Here is a 17,527-nt window from a genome sequence, read left to right on the forward strand (position 1 = left end):
ATTTGTTTTTTGGCTCTTGTAATACTCAGCAGTAGGAAGCTGCTTTTTTAAAAGAAAACAAGATGGACTATGACCCCCCTAAATCTGCCACACTGAAGAAGCCTATATTGTTCCCCCCACTGAGCAGACCACCAAGGAGAATGATTGGCTACAACAGGCGACTGATGGTCAGGAGGCCATCACTATCGCTTGGTGGAGATTCTCAGAGCAACAGCAATGAAGGAAGATTATATTTCCTGTATATAAATAATTTTAGCTGTTTGGATGTCTGGGACCCCAGTATTTCTGGACATTGTGTAGACAGGCGTCTTAGTATTTCCCCTCGGTTGTTTGTATTTTTATTTCCCGCTTGCGCAGAAGTTGAGATAAATAAATAACTGATCTCCAGCGGAGAACCCCCGCGTGCTGCGGGGAGCAGATGTACGTGTGACAATCTTCTAGTAAACATTTTCATAAATCAGATTATTTATCTGCAAATGAAGCATTTTATTGTGCCAGACATTCACTCACGTGCAGGATTCGGCTTGGCACATTATGAATGAATCCACTCTACTCCTAAGCCCGGTGTCGTCTCGCTCCCTAACTAATGGGGGGTGGGTCTCATTTTAAAGCATATAGGTTTTTTCTTTTCTCCTCCACTAAGACTTGGCTCGGGGACTTTGAAATCTGCAGGGGTCCATAGGAACTGGGACCCACGAGGTCCTATACAAAATCCAGGAAATATATCAATGCTGCCAAGAATCTTACGAGGTTTCATGTTTAATTATACGAGCTTGGTTACATAAAGCGCGGAGTGTAAGTCTATAATGGTTTGGTAATTATAAGAAGGTCATGTTCTCATACACTGAATAGAGGTAGGTTATAATAGCAAAGCAACCGAAAGAGAGTGAGTCTTTATACGTGAGCTCGTCGTTAAAGAGACATTAACCCCATTTATTAAGATTGGGGTCTAAATACATTGTTGGCGTCAACTGAGCAAAAAGTTTTGGAATGCGACGATCTTCATTTTAATAAGTCAGAAAATAAAATCTACTTCTGCTTAGAGTGGACATAGATTTGTGCCAAAATTTGTACTATTGTGTGGTGTCTAAATATTGTAACCAATGACAAATTCAAATAATCTGCTTCCACTTTTTGTGACACTTTTTAAAACTGTTGAATGTCGAGAAGAGTTTGCAAATATTCTATAAAATTAGTGTGTGGAAGTGTGGCGCCCCTGAGGCTTCAGTCGCCACAGGGTACTGCACCTCACCAGAGGTGCAGTATTCATCCCGGGTACGGAGGAGGTCATTGCCGGTAAAACCACCACAATCCACCACAACATACAGTTAGATGCCCTCTCACTGGGACTGGGTTAGGGTAGAGACATTGGAGGGTGGCCATCACTAATGTAGAGGACCATATGCTTACTGGTTCAGGAACCCGGGGGGAGGAGCTTGAGACAGGGGAGTGTGGCGACAGACACACACTTAGACAGTCTAGCAAAAACACGGAACAAGTGAGACGCATGACAACACAGTCACTAAGGGGAGAGCTGCGCCATAGATCCCTCAGGACCGAGCACACTCGACAGGGTGTGGAGCCCTAGGCTGGTGGGCACTTCACGTCCCGCCAGCAGAATCTGCTGGGCAGAGGATTTCAAGTCTTTTGGCCCACCCAAAGCGCCCGGGGCACAGCAGCATATAGAGCCAGAAGTCGTGACAAAAGAGCGGCACCAGAAACAGACTCGCGCTGCCTGCTATATGGGACAGGAACGGGGGATGTCCAAGGACCCAGGTCCCCACTTGGCTTCAGGCCGCAGGGACTCACACAGCGCAGGGAGGAATGACTCACAGACAGAGACACCGGTTCTGACCTCTGAGTTATCCAGGATCAGCTGGGGCCTATCAGAGCGGAGTCCAGCAGTCCAAAGGCGGTGACATCTCAGTGAGTAAAGAACTGAAACTGCAACCGCTGGGTCATCCAATCCTTCCCACACCCCGCGATCCTTCATTAGAGTGGACTACTACTCCCAATCTCCCTGTGGGCCTGAGCTCTGCCTGTGGAGAGCTATACCAACCTAGCTGCACTACCACCGGCCCTCAGGTGAAACCTCTTGCGGCAACGGCTCCCATATCATAGCCGCACACCACAGGTGGCATCACAAAAAACTACCATCTCCACCATTGATTGACACCACCGGGGTCACGGAACCGAACCTAGCCGCTGTGACATCCCACTCCCTGCACCGGCCCCGTGACCAGTAACCCCGCCAGACCCCGTGGGCGCATAACAATCTCATCTAGTAATCCAAAGATCAAACCTGGAGGTCAACAGATCTTTTGAAATTTGAATTTGCCAACTTTGTTACATTTTTTTTTTTAAAAAAAACTATGCCAAATTCACCAAGAGGAACCCACCTTCTAAGGAATTAACCGCATCTTACTCCAGCGCTGCCGTTAACCAGATGTCTGGGCTTCCGTCTACATCTGTTGATATCTTTTGATTCCACAAATGATTTCCCTTTTTTTGTAATTGTTTTCTTTTCTATCATGCCCTCCTTTATTGGATCATTCCACACTTGGACCACTCTTCTGTTAAATGATTCACAACAGCATTGAGGACAAATTAATTGACTCCATCCACCGCTCACTTATACCTGTATATCATAAGTCTGTCTTTTATAATAATTCTCATAAACGCTATTTTTGGAATTTCAGGACGTATAGTCAAGGACTTTCTGCCAAGTTGGCACAAAAAAATATTCGTTTGAAACATGAGGAATCTGCACAATGATAAACAGATGTCAGATCTCTTTCCAAGACACTAAGGACTTGGCTTATTATAGATCTGTCTTCACATGGCTACCATCTGAGAGACCCCGTTCTTCAGGGTAGGGTATGGCTGCCATCTAAATAGAATATATTGTACTATTAATCATTTTATTATTCTGTACTACAAAGTGCATTACCTGGTTGAGGTCCAGGGTACGTCCAGTCTCCTGAATTTGGCACTGTTAGCTCGGTTTGAACACACATACCTTTTTATTTAGCAATTGGATTTTTGACATTTTTTTTATAAACAATGTAGTTTCCTTTCCCATTATTTTATAGACAAACTTTCAATTTTTTGTCTTCCTCTATAAGGCCTCTTTCACACGTTCGTGAAAAACCACGCACGTTTTTCACGGACGTGTCAGAGGTGCGTTTTCCCCTCCATGAGCCGTTTGTATGGCACACGTGTGTTCTCCGTGTATTATCCATGATAACACATCGAGAACGGGAACTTTCTGCTCACCTGTCCCTGGCGTTGCTGTCCGTGGTGCTGATCTTCGGTCTCTGATCCTGCTGACTCTCCGCTGCTGCAGCTTCCGGCCGCAGTGAAGTGAATATTCAATGAGCATAATGAGCGGCGGTCGGAAGCAAGTGACAGCAGCGGCAGAGACAGAAAAGCTGGAGAAGGTGAGTAAAGTTTTTTTTTTATTTTCTCAAACACGTGTGTATTCTCCGGCGCGTGTCACACGGAACACCTCCTGTGGTCCATTTGCGTTCCGTGTGACACCTGTGATGCCGGAGAAAAACGGACATGTTGACATGTGGAAACATGGACACACGTATGCTCCACACGTACACACGGTCCATGGCTGAACACGCATGTGAGCGCAGACCCATTGATTTTAATGGGTCTACGTGTGCCCGTGTCTCCAGTACGTGAGGAAAAGGACCAAACACGTACCGGAGACAAGGACGTGTGAAAGAGGCCTTAGTTTGCATTTTGGGCTCAAAATTCATTATAATGGCGTACGTATCCATTAAATGAATTTGGCCCACAGTCCAAAAGAGCTTTTATTCCCGTTTTGAACCATTTTTGGTGCCAAAAACTGCAAAAATGTTGTCTAAAAAAAAAAATACACAAGTGGATGACTAGAGTGCGATTGCTCCATGCTTAGTGACTTAAAAAGTAGCAATTTATGAATCAGTCGACAACATCTAGAATTGACAAAATGTAAAAAAAAAAAAAGAAAAGGCAACAACATAACAAAAAAGACTTAAAAAAGGACACAACAAGAATAAGGAATTTTGTACAAACAAAAATAAAGGTGCAAAACACAAAAGCAAGACAAAAAACAGCTACAACAACAATGATGAATTGGGGTCACAGCTTAACTTTTTTGAAAATTTTATGGCAATTTAGTTGGAATGAAAGCTGAAGGGAAAAGAGCACCAATAGGGTCTTACCAGATATTATAGGGAGATGTACATAAAAAGACACTCACCTAAAGAGGTTGTGTACGTCACAACCCCTATGCAAGCCTGAGGTAATGGCGACTGCCGCAGCCCCACATGGATTAACCTTCAATGCTGTAGAGGAGAAATGGGGTTAATGCCGCGCTGCTGCTGAAGTAATAGACTGTTGATTTAATCAATTTTTTATTTTACAGGTCTACGCGTTTCAGAGGTCAGAGCCTCCTTCATGAGGATATAGGAAAAAAGGAAAAGGATACATTGTTGAGTTTTCCCATGTCCTGATGAAGGAGGCTCTGACCTCTGAAACATGTAGACCTGTAAAATAAAGAAGAATTGGTTCAATCAACAGTCTATTACTTCGGCAGTAAAAAACAAGAAGGGTTGTTGGCTCATTGAAGTGTCCAGATACAGGGAACAATAAATTCTATGGAAAGAATAGTAGGGAGCAAGAGTGAGGAGCACTCGGTGCAGACAGATGCCCAATAAGACACAGGCTGATTGTGCTGCAGCTATGACCAAATATATTTTACTTAATTCCTGAATTCACAGCTACACTGCTCAGTACTGCTGCATAATGTCCTCCATGCTGTTGCTGCTTCTGAATATGTGCTACAAAGAGAGTGGAGAGCAGGAATCCCTCATGCTTGTGTGTTTGCAGAGTATTGGAGACATCATAACAGTTAGCCTCCTCCCACTAGCTTGGAAACAACTGAAAATTACAGATAGAGCCTGCAAAGGGGAAAACTGAGGGAAAATGAAGGGTATAAGTCATATAATGTTCTGTTCTCTTTCTATGTTCTGTGTTCGTCCTATGTTATGTGCTCCTCCTATATTCTTTGCTCTTCCTATGTTTTTTGCTCCTCCTTTGTTCTGTGCTCCTCCTATGTTTTCTGCTCTCCTTATGTTCTGTGCCCTTTCTATGTCCTGTGCCGTGTCTGTGCTGTGCTACTCCTATGTTCTGTGATTTTCTTATGTTCTGTGCTCCTCCTGGTTTTTTTTATCCTTATATGTTCTGTGCTGTGTCTGTGATATGCTCCCCCTATACTCTGTGCTCCTCCTTTGTTTTGTGCTCTTCCTATATTCTGTGCTCCTTCTTGGTTCTGTGCTGTCTGTACTGTGCTCCTTATATGTTCTGTGCTCTTCCTATGTTTTCTTCTCCTTCTGTTTTTTTGTTCATTCTATGTTCTGTACTGTGCTCCTTATATGTGTTTTTCTCCTTCTATGTTCTGTGCTCCTTTTATGTCATGTGCTGTATCTATGCTGTGATTTTCCTATGTTCTGTGCTCCTTCTGTTTTTTGCTCCCTCTTTGTTCTGTGCTTTGTCTGTGATGTGCCCCCCCTATACTCCATGCTCCTCCTTTGTTTTGTGTTCCTCCTATGTTCTGTACTCCTTTTATGTCCTGTGCTCCTCCTATAATTCTGTGCTCCTCCTATGTTCTGTGCCCCTCCTATGTCCTCTGCTGTGCTCCTCCTATGTTCTATGCTTCTCCTATGTTCTGTGCTATGCTCCTATGTTCTGTGCTCCTCCTGTGTCCTCTGCTGTGCTCCTCCTATGTTCTGTGCTCCTTCTATGTTCTGTGCTCCTCCTATGTTCTGTGCTCCTTCTATGTTCTGTGCTCCTCCTATGTTATGTGCTCCATGTTCTGTACTCCTCCTATGTTCTGTGCTCCTTATATGTTCTGTGCTCCTCCTATGTTCTGTGCTCCTTCTATGTTCTGTGCTCCTCCTATGTCCTCTGCTGTGCTCCTCCTATGTTCTGTGCTCCTTCTATGTTCTGTGCTCCTCCTATGTATTGTGCTCCTCCTATTCTCTGTGCTCCTCCTATGTTCTGTGCCCCTCCTATGTCCTCTGTTGTGCTCCTCCTATGTTCTATGCTTCTATGCTCTTCCTATGTGCTGTGCTCCTCCTATGTTCCTCCTATGTCCTCTGTTGTGCTCCTCTCATGTGCTGTGCTCCTCCTATGCTCTGTGCTCCTCCTATGTTCTGTGCACCTTCTATGTTCTGTGCTCTTCCTATGTTCTATGCTTCTTCTATGTTCTGTGCTCTTCCTATGTTCTATGCTTCTCCTATGTTCTGTGCTCCTCCTATGTTCTGTGCTCCTCCTATGTTCTGTGCTCCTCCTATGTTCTGTGCTCCTCCTATGTTCTGTGCTCCTCCTATGTTCTGTGCTCTTCCTATGTTGTGTGCTCCACTCTTTCTATAAATTTAAAATAGACATGATAAGTATAAGAATGTTTGCATACCTTACATTTAAATGTATAAGAAAGATCAGCAGACTGTGCTTTCTTATACATAGGGAAACCAGAAACTGTTTATATGCAGTATATATGTTTTTTTATTGCACAGGCTCTTTATAGTGGATGGATGTCATGGCACACATTCAGATTGAGGCCACTGACAGGTGGATATCTTATAATCTTATATGCCCAGAAGCAGGGTCAGATATATGTGCAGGTAGCTGTACACCCTCTAATCTATGATCCTATGTTGGGCTGCCTATTTAATAAGGACCTGTCCAAAATTTAAGCATCCCCAAATCATTTCCATGACTGTATAGCTCGTGTACCAGAGCCAAAGACCTGTCAATCATCCAGAGGAGGGTGGTGCTAGGCAGGGAATACAGTGAGAAGCTGGGTCTAAGGGGAAAACTTTTCACCTTGTGGAGACTGACAAAGCAATGTGGCTGCCTGTGAGGAGACTTATAGCTGTAATGCTCCTCTGGGAAATATTCAAATTGTCTTTTCAGGGAGGAAGAAGACAAACTCTAGCGCCACCTATTGGAAGTAGCAATCCTAAAAGTCAAAAGCAGCTCTTTTGAGAGAACCATTGCAGCTATAAGACTCCTTACTGGCAGCCAGGTTGGTTTGTCAGTCTCCGCAAGGAGAAAGGTTTTTCCCCCTAGACCCCACTATAGCTTCTCATACAGCCAGATCAGATCTCATACTTTGCACTGACAAGGGGCAATCACCCCGAAACACTGTGTCTGCAAATTAAGGTTCTGATCTGGCATAAATCCTAAGTCATATGAAAAGGCTTGTTAAAGGGCCACTTGTGACTTTCAGGATTGCTACCTCCAATGGGTGGCTCTAGAGTTTGTCTCCTTCCTCCCTGAAGAGACAATTTGAGTGTGAAGCTGAAGCGCTGAAAGGTCACCATCATCCCCCAATGTACTTCCAGGCATGTTTACAGAACTTCAAAAGGTGATTTCTGAAGATGGTGGAAGAGCAGAAGACCTCACATGTGCAGAACCAAAGGAAAGAAGATGCAGGAAGGGCTTACGCTGAGGACCAGATGGGGGATCGATGAGGTGAGTATTTTTACAAATCAGAAAAATGGCGGCAGATTACAATTTGCCTAAATTAGCACAAAGTTTAAGGGGAAAACTTTTCTCCTTGCGGAGACTGACAAACTAATCTGGCTGTCAGTGGTGAGGAGTCTTATAGCTGCAATTTTCCTCTGGGAAATATTAAAATTGTCTTTTCAGGGAGAAAGGAGACTAACTCTAGCGCCACCTATTGGAAGTAGCAATCCTAAAAGTCAAAAGCAGCTCTTTTGAGAGAACCATTGCAGCTATAAGACTCCTTACTGGCAGCCAGGTTGGTTTGTCAGTCTCCGCAAGGAGAAAGGTTTTTCCCCCTAGACCCCACTATAGCTTCTCATACAGCCAGATCAGATCTCATACTTTGCACTGACAAGGGGCAATCACCCCGAAACACTGTGTCTGCAAATTAAGGTTCTGATCTGGCATAAATCCTAAGTCATATGAAAAGGCTTGTTAAAGGGCCACTTGTGACTTTCAGGATTGCTACCTCCAATGGGTGGCTCTAGAGTTTGTCTCCTTCCTCCCTGAAGAGACAATTTGAGTGTGAAGCTGAAGCGCTGAAAGGTCACCATCATCCCCCAATGTACTTCCAGGCATGTTTACAGAACTTCAAAAGGTGATTTCTGAAGATGGTGGAAGAGCAGAAGACCTCACATGTGCAGAACCAAAGGAAAGAAGATGCAGGAAGGGCTTACGCTGAGGACCAGATGGGGGATCGATGAGGTGAGTATTTTTACAAATCAGAAAAATGGCGGCAGATTACAATTTGCCTAAATTAGCACAAAGTTTAAGGGGAAAACTTTTCTCCTTGCGGAGACTGACAAACTAATCTGGCTGTCAGTGGTGAGGAGTCTTATAGCTGCAATTTTCCTCTGGGAAATATTAAAATTGTCTTTTCAGGGAGAAAGGAGACTAACTCTAGCGCCACCTATTGGAAGTAGCAATCCTAAAAGTCAAAAGTTGCCCTTTAAACAAAGGCTTGTTAAAGGGCCACTTTTGACTTTTAGGATTGCTACTTCTAAGGGTACTTTCACACTTGCGTTGTTTTTTTTTTGGCGCAATCCGCTGTCTTGGGAAACAGCGGAATCCGTTAACGGATTCCGTTGTTTCCCATAGACTTGCATTGATGACGGATTGTACCAAAAGTACCTGCGTTGCTTCCGTTGGCCGATGCTCCGTTGCTTCCGCCGAGCGGAAGCAACGCAGAATGTAACGTTAAATGCTGGCGTCAAAATGACGCCAACCAACGGATTCCGTTGGTTCCGTTAAAATTTATAATGGTTCCCTATGGTAGCGGATTCCGTTGCTAAGTGCTTAACAACGGAATCCGCTGCTGGATTCCGCTAATCTCTACTGAGCATGCCCAGAATGAAAAAAAATGAAAAAAGAAATAAAACAGAGCCGACGGATTCCGTTAGACGGACGCCTAACGGACGCCAAACGGATGCAACGGTCCGTTATTTCACAGGAATCAGCTAACGGATTCCTGTGAAATAACGGACCCGTTGCATTCGTTGACACCACAAAAATAATGGATGCGTCAAAACGACGCAGCAACGGACCCAGCGGATTCAACCCAACGCAAGTGTGAAACTAGCCTAATAGGTGGCACTAAAATGGCTGCATCTATTTTACACATCGCAGAAGATGGTATCGACCAAAGAAGGATTATGTGACTTCTAGCATGGCCACGGGTGCTTTCCCACAATGCCTTGCAGCTATAAGATCATTGGGCATCAGGACTATTGTAGCCTGTGTAAAAGCTGAGGCTGGGAATGCAGCAGACACTGATATGAATCTCAATAGTGAGACGAACTCACAGCTTAGAAGCCTATAACACTGAATAATCATTGCAGAGAGTGCGTGACAGCTCAGCAGTGATCTTTTCTCCTTGTGGAGACTGACACACCAATCTGGCTGTCAGTGGTGAGGAGACTTATAGCTGTAATGCTCCTCTAGGAAATATTAAAATTGTCTCCTCAGGGAGGAAGGAGGCAAACTCTAGCGCCACCTATTGGAAGTAGCAATCCTAAAAGCCACAAGTGGCCCATTAAGAAAAAGCTTGTTAAAGGGTCACTTGTGACTTTTATGATTGCTACTTCCAATAGGTGGCGCTAGAGTTTACCTCCTTCCTCCCTGAAGAGACAATTAGCACAAAGTGAATGACAAAAAATTTGCATTCCATTTTATTTTTATAATTTTAGACTAATTGAATTAATCTTAAACTGAATTCCTCATCTTTTCATCAGTCAATTGAGAAGTGAGTAAATCACTGATATTTGGAGCCTTCACACTGAAACGACAGTAAGTTCTGACATTAATGCACTAATTCATCAGTCTTGGTGTGCGCTGGAGTAAGAGCCGCGCGCACCCGAGTGAACCCGGCTCATCTCTCAGCTGTCGTGCTCCTCCATAGTGTCCTCTACTTACAGCCTATATTGTACTTTTGGGGTGGAATTTATGATGACGTTTTTGTCCTCGCTCAGCCACATCCGCGCTCTAATATTATTAAAAAGTTGGAGACTGGTGTAAAAACACCCAAAAACTATTTGAAGAATTGGTGACTTTTTGTCTAAGGCTGGCGTCACACGCTACGATATATCGGGCGATATGTCATCGGGGTCACGGATTCCGTGACGCACATCCGGCATCTTTAGAGATATCGTAGCGTGTGACACCTCCGAGCGACTGTGAATGAGCAAAAATACTCACCTTATCGTTGCTCGTTGACACGTCGCTCATTTTCAAAATGTCGGTCCTCTTTCTATGCTCCGGTTGTTCATCGTTCCCGAGGCAGCACACAACGCTCCATGTGACACCTCGGGAACGATGAACTGCAGCTTACCTGCGTCCCGCCGGCAATGCGGAAGGAAGGAGGTGGGCGGGATGTTACATCCCGCTCATCTCCGCCCCTCCACTTCTATTGGGCGGCAGCTGTGTGACGTCGCTGTGACGCTGAACGTCCCTCCCCCTTCAGGAAGAGGATGTTCGCCGCCCACAGCGAGGCCGTTCGGGAGGTAAGTACGTGTGACGGGGGTTAATGACTTTGTGCGACACGGGCAACAAATTGCCCATGACGCACAAACGACAAAGGCGGGTATGATCGCTCGTGCGATCACACGATAGATCGTACCGTGTGACGCCGGCTTTAGGTTTCTTGTGTTGGGTCTTTTTCTGCTACTGATTATTTAACGATTGTTTGATTTTCTACATTTTTTGGGTTGAACTCAATTACCTAAGAAATAATCCTGGGATTGTGCTGTGAAATAATCGAGTTTGTCTGGTTTCAGAAGCCATAATGTGTAACTAAAGCAAGAAGTTGTATCAGAGGAGGAGGAGGAGAGCCATGAGCTCATTGTTTGCCTTCAGTCATGTTCTCTCGAATAGCCACCGCCGCCACCACTCCCTTCCTGTGATATATTACCGAGCGGGACACCCACATTGTCTCCCTTATCTCGGAGTATCATATGTTCCACAAATAGACAACTATTGACAAAATACGACTAAAATAGCCGTGTGTAAGAGAGGTTTAATATTTAATAAGAGAAAAACAGAGCAGCTTCAGATTAGCATCAGGCAGCCGGCCAACGCCATGAACTAACAAGCTGTTCGAGAATGTGCAGCGAATCCTCCCGCTCGTCCCGGCCGCCCAACCTGGGACCATTTATCTCAGATATCTTTGTGACAACCTTTCATTTTCGTTTTCCATCACATTTTGGGATTTTTCTTGGATTTCACATAAATATAGAACACTTGGACTTACTTCTCTAGACGTGTGTGGGACTTAAGGGTACTTTACACACAGCGATATCGCTAATGATATATCGTCTGGGTCACGGTGTTAGTGACGCACATCCGGCGCCGTTAGCGATATCGTTGTGTGTGACTAAAAGAAGCGACGATCAATGATCGCAAAAACGTCAAAAATCGTTGATCGTTGACACGTCGCTCCTTTTCATAATATCGTTGGTGGTGCATGCCGCTGGTTGTTCGTCGCTCCTGCGGCATCACACATCGCTATGTGTGACACCACAGGAGCGACGAACATCTCCTTACCTGCGTCCACCGGCTATGAGGAAGGATGGAGGTGGGCGGCATGTTACGGCAGCTCATCTCTGCCCCTCCTCTGCTATTGGCCGGCCGCTTAGTGACACCGCAGTTACGTCGCTATGACACCAAACGCACCTCCCCCTTGAAGGAGAGATTGTTCGGCGGTCACAGCGACGTCGCTGACACATACCTATGTGTGTGTGACGCTGCCGTAGCGATAATGTTCGCTACAGCAGCGATCACCAAATGTCGCACCAATGACAGGGGCGGGTGTTATTGTGCACGACAACGCTAGTTGTCGCTAGCGATGTCGCAGCGTGTAAAGCACCCTTTAGAGTGTTTGCTAATGGTATAACTTATGGGACAAGGAAGAGGTCATAAAGGGTTAACTGCTTCTTGTACAGAAATGTAACTTTGCGTTTAAATTGAAAATTCCAGTGTGAACATTCCGTCCTATAATGGTAGTGTAACTTGCCTTAGGAGTCCAGTGGGCGGTCTACAGTGATTGACAGATATCAATAAAGGTTCCGCTTTACCAAATAGAACCGCCCACCAGACTCCTAAACCTTGTTATGCTCATTCTATCTAATATATAAAGCTGAGTGTATGTATGTCTGTGTGTATATGTATGTGCGTATGTGTGTGTGTATGTGTGTGTGTATGTACAGTATGTGTGTATGTACAGTATGTGTGTATGTACAGTATATGTATGTGTGTGTGTATATGTATGTATGTGTATGTGTGTGTATGTACAGTATGTGTATGTACAGTATATGTATGTGTGTGTGTATATGTATGTGTGTATGTGTGTGTGTATGTACAGTATGTGTGTATGTGTGCGTTTATGTATATCCGCTAATGGAATCCGCACCATCGCATTTACAATCACAAATTTTTGCACAGACGCCCAATGTGACTCAGGCAATGTCATAGACTATGTTTTGATGGGAAAATTTAACCCCGCTCTTTACAGTTACTCTCCAAAAAACGTGCCTCTATTAAAGTCAATGGAGCTGGAAGGTATTAGGTTATTAATAGCAGCTGTGATTGGTTGCTATTGGAACAAAATACATTTTCAGTATAAGACACTTATGTGTGAGGTAATAAGATGGAGAGACAGAAAAAGACAGACAGACATAGGCACAGACAGAGTAAGAGGCAGACAGGGAAAGAGAGAGAGAGACAGTTGTCGCGGGCGGGGAGGAGGGTGTCAGCACACTACGCTCGCCCCCTTCTGCTCGGGTCCGGCGGCCGCTGCTCAGTGGTGGCTCGAGCCGTAGGCCGGATCCCGGGGGTTTCTCGAGCGACACTCCTCGCCCGTGAGTGAAAGGGGGGTAGTTGGGTGCGGGGATTGTTATAGTTCGTGACGCCACCCACGGTTGTGGTGATTTCACCACCGCTGCTCAATGCGGGGGTCCCGGGGATGGTGATGCGGAGCAGCCAGATGTCATGTTGCCCCTCCGTGGGCAGGGGTTGGTGATCCCGGGGCCCGGTGATGGTTTGTGAGGTGCGGGGCCTGGTGGGCGCAGGGACGCGGGGGCAGCGCTGTGCCTTGCGGCACTGTGGTACTCACTCAGCCTGAGACACGGACACAGTTTGTACGGTAAACCAAACGGCTGGTAGGACGGTCCCACAGACGGCTGCACCTGCACTCCCGGTAGGTGACGGTGATGTCCCTCTTCCTTTCACCTATGGTTGACTTGTGGTAGCGGTGGATTCCCTCCGGTTACCCGCTCCCCGACTACAATCTGGGCCGGAGGAGCTCTACACTTTGCCCGCCGGCGCTGGCCCTGAGAAACTGGTGCCTTGGCGGTGGCGGTGTCTCTCTGCTTCAGGTTGAGCTGTTGCCTTCAATCGGGACTTGGTTACTGGGGGATCTACGTCCCCTTCACTGACGGATTCGGCAAATTTGGCGACTCCTAGCCTTGCCGGGGTCCGAGAGGCCCCTGCCCTGGTGCTGACTGTCCTTCGGAACACTGCTCCAGACCACCGGGCACACAGCCAACGGGGTCCTTCCAGGAACTTCCAAACGGTCCCACTCCAGACAGTCACCGCCGTCGCTGACCTTGCTGTTCTGGCCCTACGCAAAGCTGGACCCTTCAGGCTTTCCTTCCTTCTTGTCACCTCACTTGCTTTCCTCCTTTACCACTTTTCTACTTTCACTACTTGGTTACTCCTTCACTTAGCTTCTCACTCAAGCTCTGTTGTTTACTCTTGCCCTCCCCGGGCTACTCTGCCTGGTACTTCCCGCCTCCAGAGCTGTGATCTCCTTGGTGGGCGGAGCCAACCGCCTGGCCCACCCCCTGGTGTGAATCATCAGTCTCTGGAGGAAGGCAACAAGGATTTGTAGTTTAGCTGTGATGTGCCTACCTGGAGTGTGGGGTGTAGTGGTGTTGTGACCTGTGACCCCTGGCTTGCCCAGGGCGTCACATTCCCCCTTAGCAAAATGCAGACCGTCCGCGGGCTGCCGTCCTACACCGGTTTTATTTTTCTGAAAAAGATAACATTTGGAAAAATCAACATATATACATTTTTAATAACTCTTCCCAAAACGGGAGGCACATTTCTTAAACGTTGCAACGGTTTACGGTTACGGTTTCCGCTCTCTCCCACCCAAGCAACCTGGCCCTGATGCTGCCCCTAAAACCCAGGCAGCACCCCTTGACCCACAGTCCAGCACACGGTACCCGAGCGGGATCCGTCCTTCCCTCCAGAGGGTAGCCACCGGTTCCTTTGGTGGCTGGGCCCCAGCCTGCTCTGCTCAGGGCCCTCCCTCCAACCTGCCTCTCCGGAGGCGGCACTGCGGAAAACGGTAACGGTAACCAACATATTTACAAGCCACTAACGTCTGTGGTTGCCCTGCAAGTTCACGGGCTTGTCCATGGATAGTTCCCATGCATTTTTAAACGGTCCCCACGGGGACAACGGTGCCGGCTCCGGCCGGTTCAATCACTAAGCAAATCAGGTAACTGTTCGGTCATTATCATTTTCATCATCAGCAAAACTTTCAACTTTTCAACAAACAAACAACTCAGTGGTGGTCCCAACGGGGACGGTGCTGCGGGCATGCGCTGCCCTACTCCGATTCTTCGGCTGCGGCGGACCCATCCTCTGCCACCAGCATATCCAACATGCACTGACATGCCCGCGGTGACAGGGGCACCCGGTACCCATTTCCACCGGTACACGGAGTATGAACAACCACAGGGTCTCCTACACAGCAGGTACGCTCACCTGCCTCTTCGCACTCAACAGCAGACCCGAGGCTAGGGCAGGAGTCGTCATCTCTTGTTCCTGCGTCAGGCGGGTTGCCGCCAGCTGTCGCAGCTTCCTGACCTCCAGCATCCAGCATTTCAGACCCTTCCGCAGTAGCACGGAGCAGCATATTAGGCGAGCTTACACTGAGGCGCCTCATCAGTAACGGTAAGGGCGATGCATAGGCCGAGACTAGGCCGGGCCCCTCAGCCGCAGCGGCCGGTCCTGGTAGGACATAGGGACGTGGGTCACTAGTCGACTCTGCTACATCCATTTCCCCTCCGCACATCGGGGCAGTTGTAATCAGCTCTTCCACCTCGTTGGTCCACTGCTCCATCATCCTGAAGATCTGTTCCTGCTGGCGCTGGTGGAACTGAATCACCCGGGCCCTCATCCAGGCCACGGTCCCGGACTCGGGGCCTGGCACCATGCTGTTAAGGGGCCGCGGCTCTAGCGGTTCCCCCTGGTGTACTTCAGGGACGTCCCGATCGTCGGCAGCCGGCTGGTCCGCCGGAGCGGCTGGGCAGGGTATCGCTACCGGTTGGGCAGGTAGCGGGCCTAATGGCGGGGCGGCAGCAACTATCAGGGGTAGCGGGGAGAGAGGCAGGGTGAGCGGAAGCCGGCCGGGCCCTTCAGCTCCAACGGTCGATCCCTCAGGAATACAGGGGCGTGGGTCGCTTACCCGCTCCTCCAAATCCCCTTCTGCCTCGCGTCGCCACATAGCAGCCACCACGTCCGCCATGTCGGTCTCCCACTCCTCCAGGAGGAGTTGCATATGAGCCTGCAGACGGTTACTCAGCGGGACGGTCCGGTCCCTCAACCACGTCGCCGTGCCGGGCGCGGGGGCTTTCTCGTTGGGAGTTGGGTTGTACATCTTGGCAATCGTGCCTTCCAGGACCCCAGTCAGTCTGCAGAGTCCTGGCGTCTCTGCTTGTATAGCCGCAGCTACATGCGGCCAGCCGCCATCGCGTCCCCCTTAGCTCTTTCCGGCCCCTCCTCTCTCGGGGCGGGGTCTTGGCCTTCGCTCCTCTACTGCTCGAGAAGACGCTCGAGCGGGAACTTTTCGCGCCAAAGATGGCGGCTTCTGCAATTTTTCTGCCGGATACCTCCGGCGGTAACAAGGCGCACCTCTACCAGACGGCAGAGCGGTAAGATCCTGTTCGTGACGCCAAGTTGTCACGGGCGGGGAGGAGGGTGTCAGCACACTACGCTCGCCCCCTTCTGCTCGGGTCCGGCGGCCGCTGCTCAGTGGTGGCTCGAGCCGTAGGCCGGATCCCGGGGGTTTCTCGAGCGACACTCCTCGCCCGTGAGTGAAAGGGGGGTAGTTGGGTGCGGGGATTGTTATAGTTCGTGACGCCACCCACGGTTGTGGTGATTTCACCACCGCTGCTCAATGCGGGGGTCCCGGGGATGGTGATGCGGAGCAGCCAGGTGTCGTGTTGCCCCTCCGTGGGCAGGGGTTGGTGATCCCGGGGCCCGGTGATGGTTTGTGAGGTGCGGGGCCTGGTGGGCGCAGGGACGCTGGGGCAGCGCTGTGCCTTGCGGCACTGTGGTACTCACTCAGCCTGAGACACGGACACAGTTTGTACGGTAAACCAAACGGCTGGTAGGACGGTCCCACAGACGGCTGCACCTGCACTCCCGGTAGGTGACGGTGATGTCCCTCTTCCTTTCACCTATGGTTGACTTGTGGTAGCGGTGGATTCCCTCCGGTTACCCGCTCCCCGACTACAATCTGGGCCGAAGGAGCTCTACACTTTGCCCGCCGGCGCTGGCCCTGAGAAACTGGTGCCTTGGCGGTGGCGGTGTCTCTCTGCTTCAGGTTGAGCTGTTGCCTTCAATCGGGACTTGGTTGCTGGGGGATCTACGTCCCCTTCACTGACGGATTCGGCAAATTTGGCGACTCCTAGCCTTGCCGGGGTCCGAGAGGCCCCTGCCCTGGTGCTGACTGTCCTTCGGAACACTGCTCCAGACCACCGGGCACACAGCCAACGGGGTCCTTCCAGGAACTTCCAAACGGTCCCCCTCCAGACAGTCACCGCCGTCGCTGACCTTGCTGTTCTGGCCCTACGCAAAGCTGGACCCTTCAGGCTTTCCTTCCTTCTTGTCACCTCACTTGCTTTCCTCCTTTACCACTTTTCTACTTTCACTACTTGGTTACTCCTTCACTTAGCTTCTCACTCAAGCTCTGTTGTTTACTCTTGCCCTCCCCGGGCTACTCTGCCTGGTACTTCCCGCCTCCAAAGCTGTGATCTCCTTGGTGGGCGGAGCCAACCGCCTGGCCCACCCCCTGGTGTGAATCATCAGCCTCTGGAGGAAGGCAACAAGGATTTGTAGTTTAGCTGTGATGTGCCTACCTGGAGTGTGGGGTGTGGTGGTGTTGTGACCTGTGACCCCTGGCTTGCCCAGGGCGTCACACAGTCAAAGAGACAGACAGAGGCAGACAGTCAGGGAAAGAAAGAGACAGAGAGAGAGACAGACAGTCAAAGAGACAGAGGCAGACAGACACAGACAGACAGACAGGGAAAGAGACAGGCAGACAGAGAAAGAGACAGACAGACAGGGAAAGAGAGAGACAGGGAAAGAGACAAAACCCTGAAAAGAGACAGACAAGGTAAAAGACAGAAGTGGGAAAGAGACAGACGTGGGAAAGAGACAGACAGAGACAGAAAGA

This window comes from Anomaloglossus baeobatrachus, chromosome 8 (genome assembly GCF_048569485.1).
Source record: "Anomaloglossus baeobatrachus isolate aAnoBae1 chromosome 8, aAnoBae1.hap1, whole genome shotgun sequence".
In the NCBI taxonomy this organism is placed as follows: Eukaryota; Metazoa; Chordata; class Amphibia; order Anura; family Aromobatidae; genus Anomaloglossus; species Anomaloglossus baeobatrachus.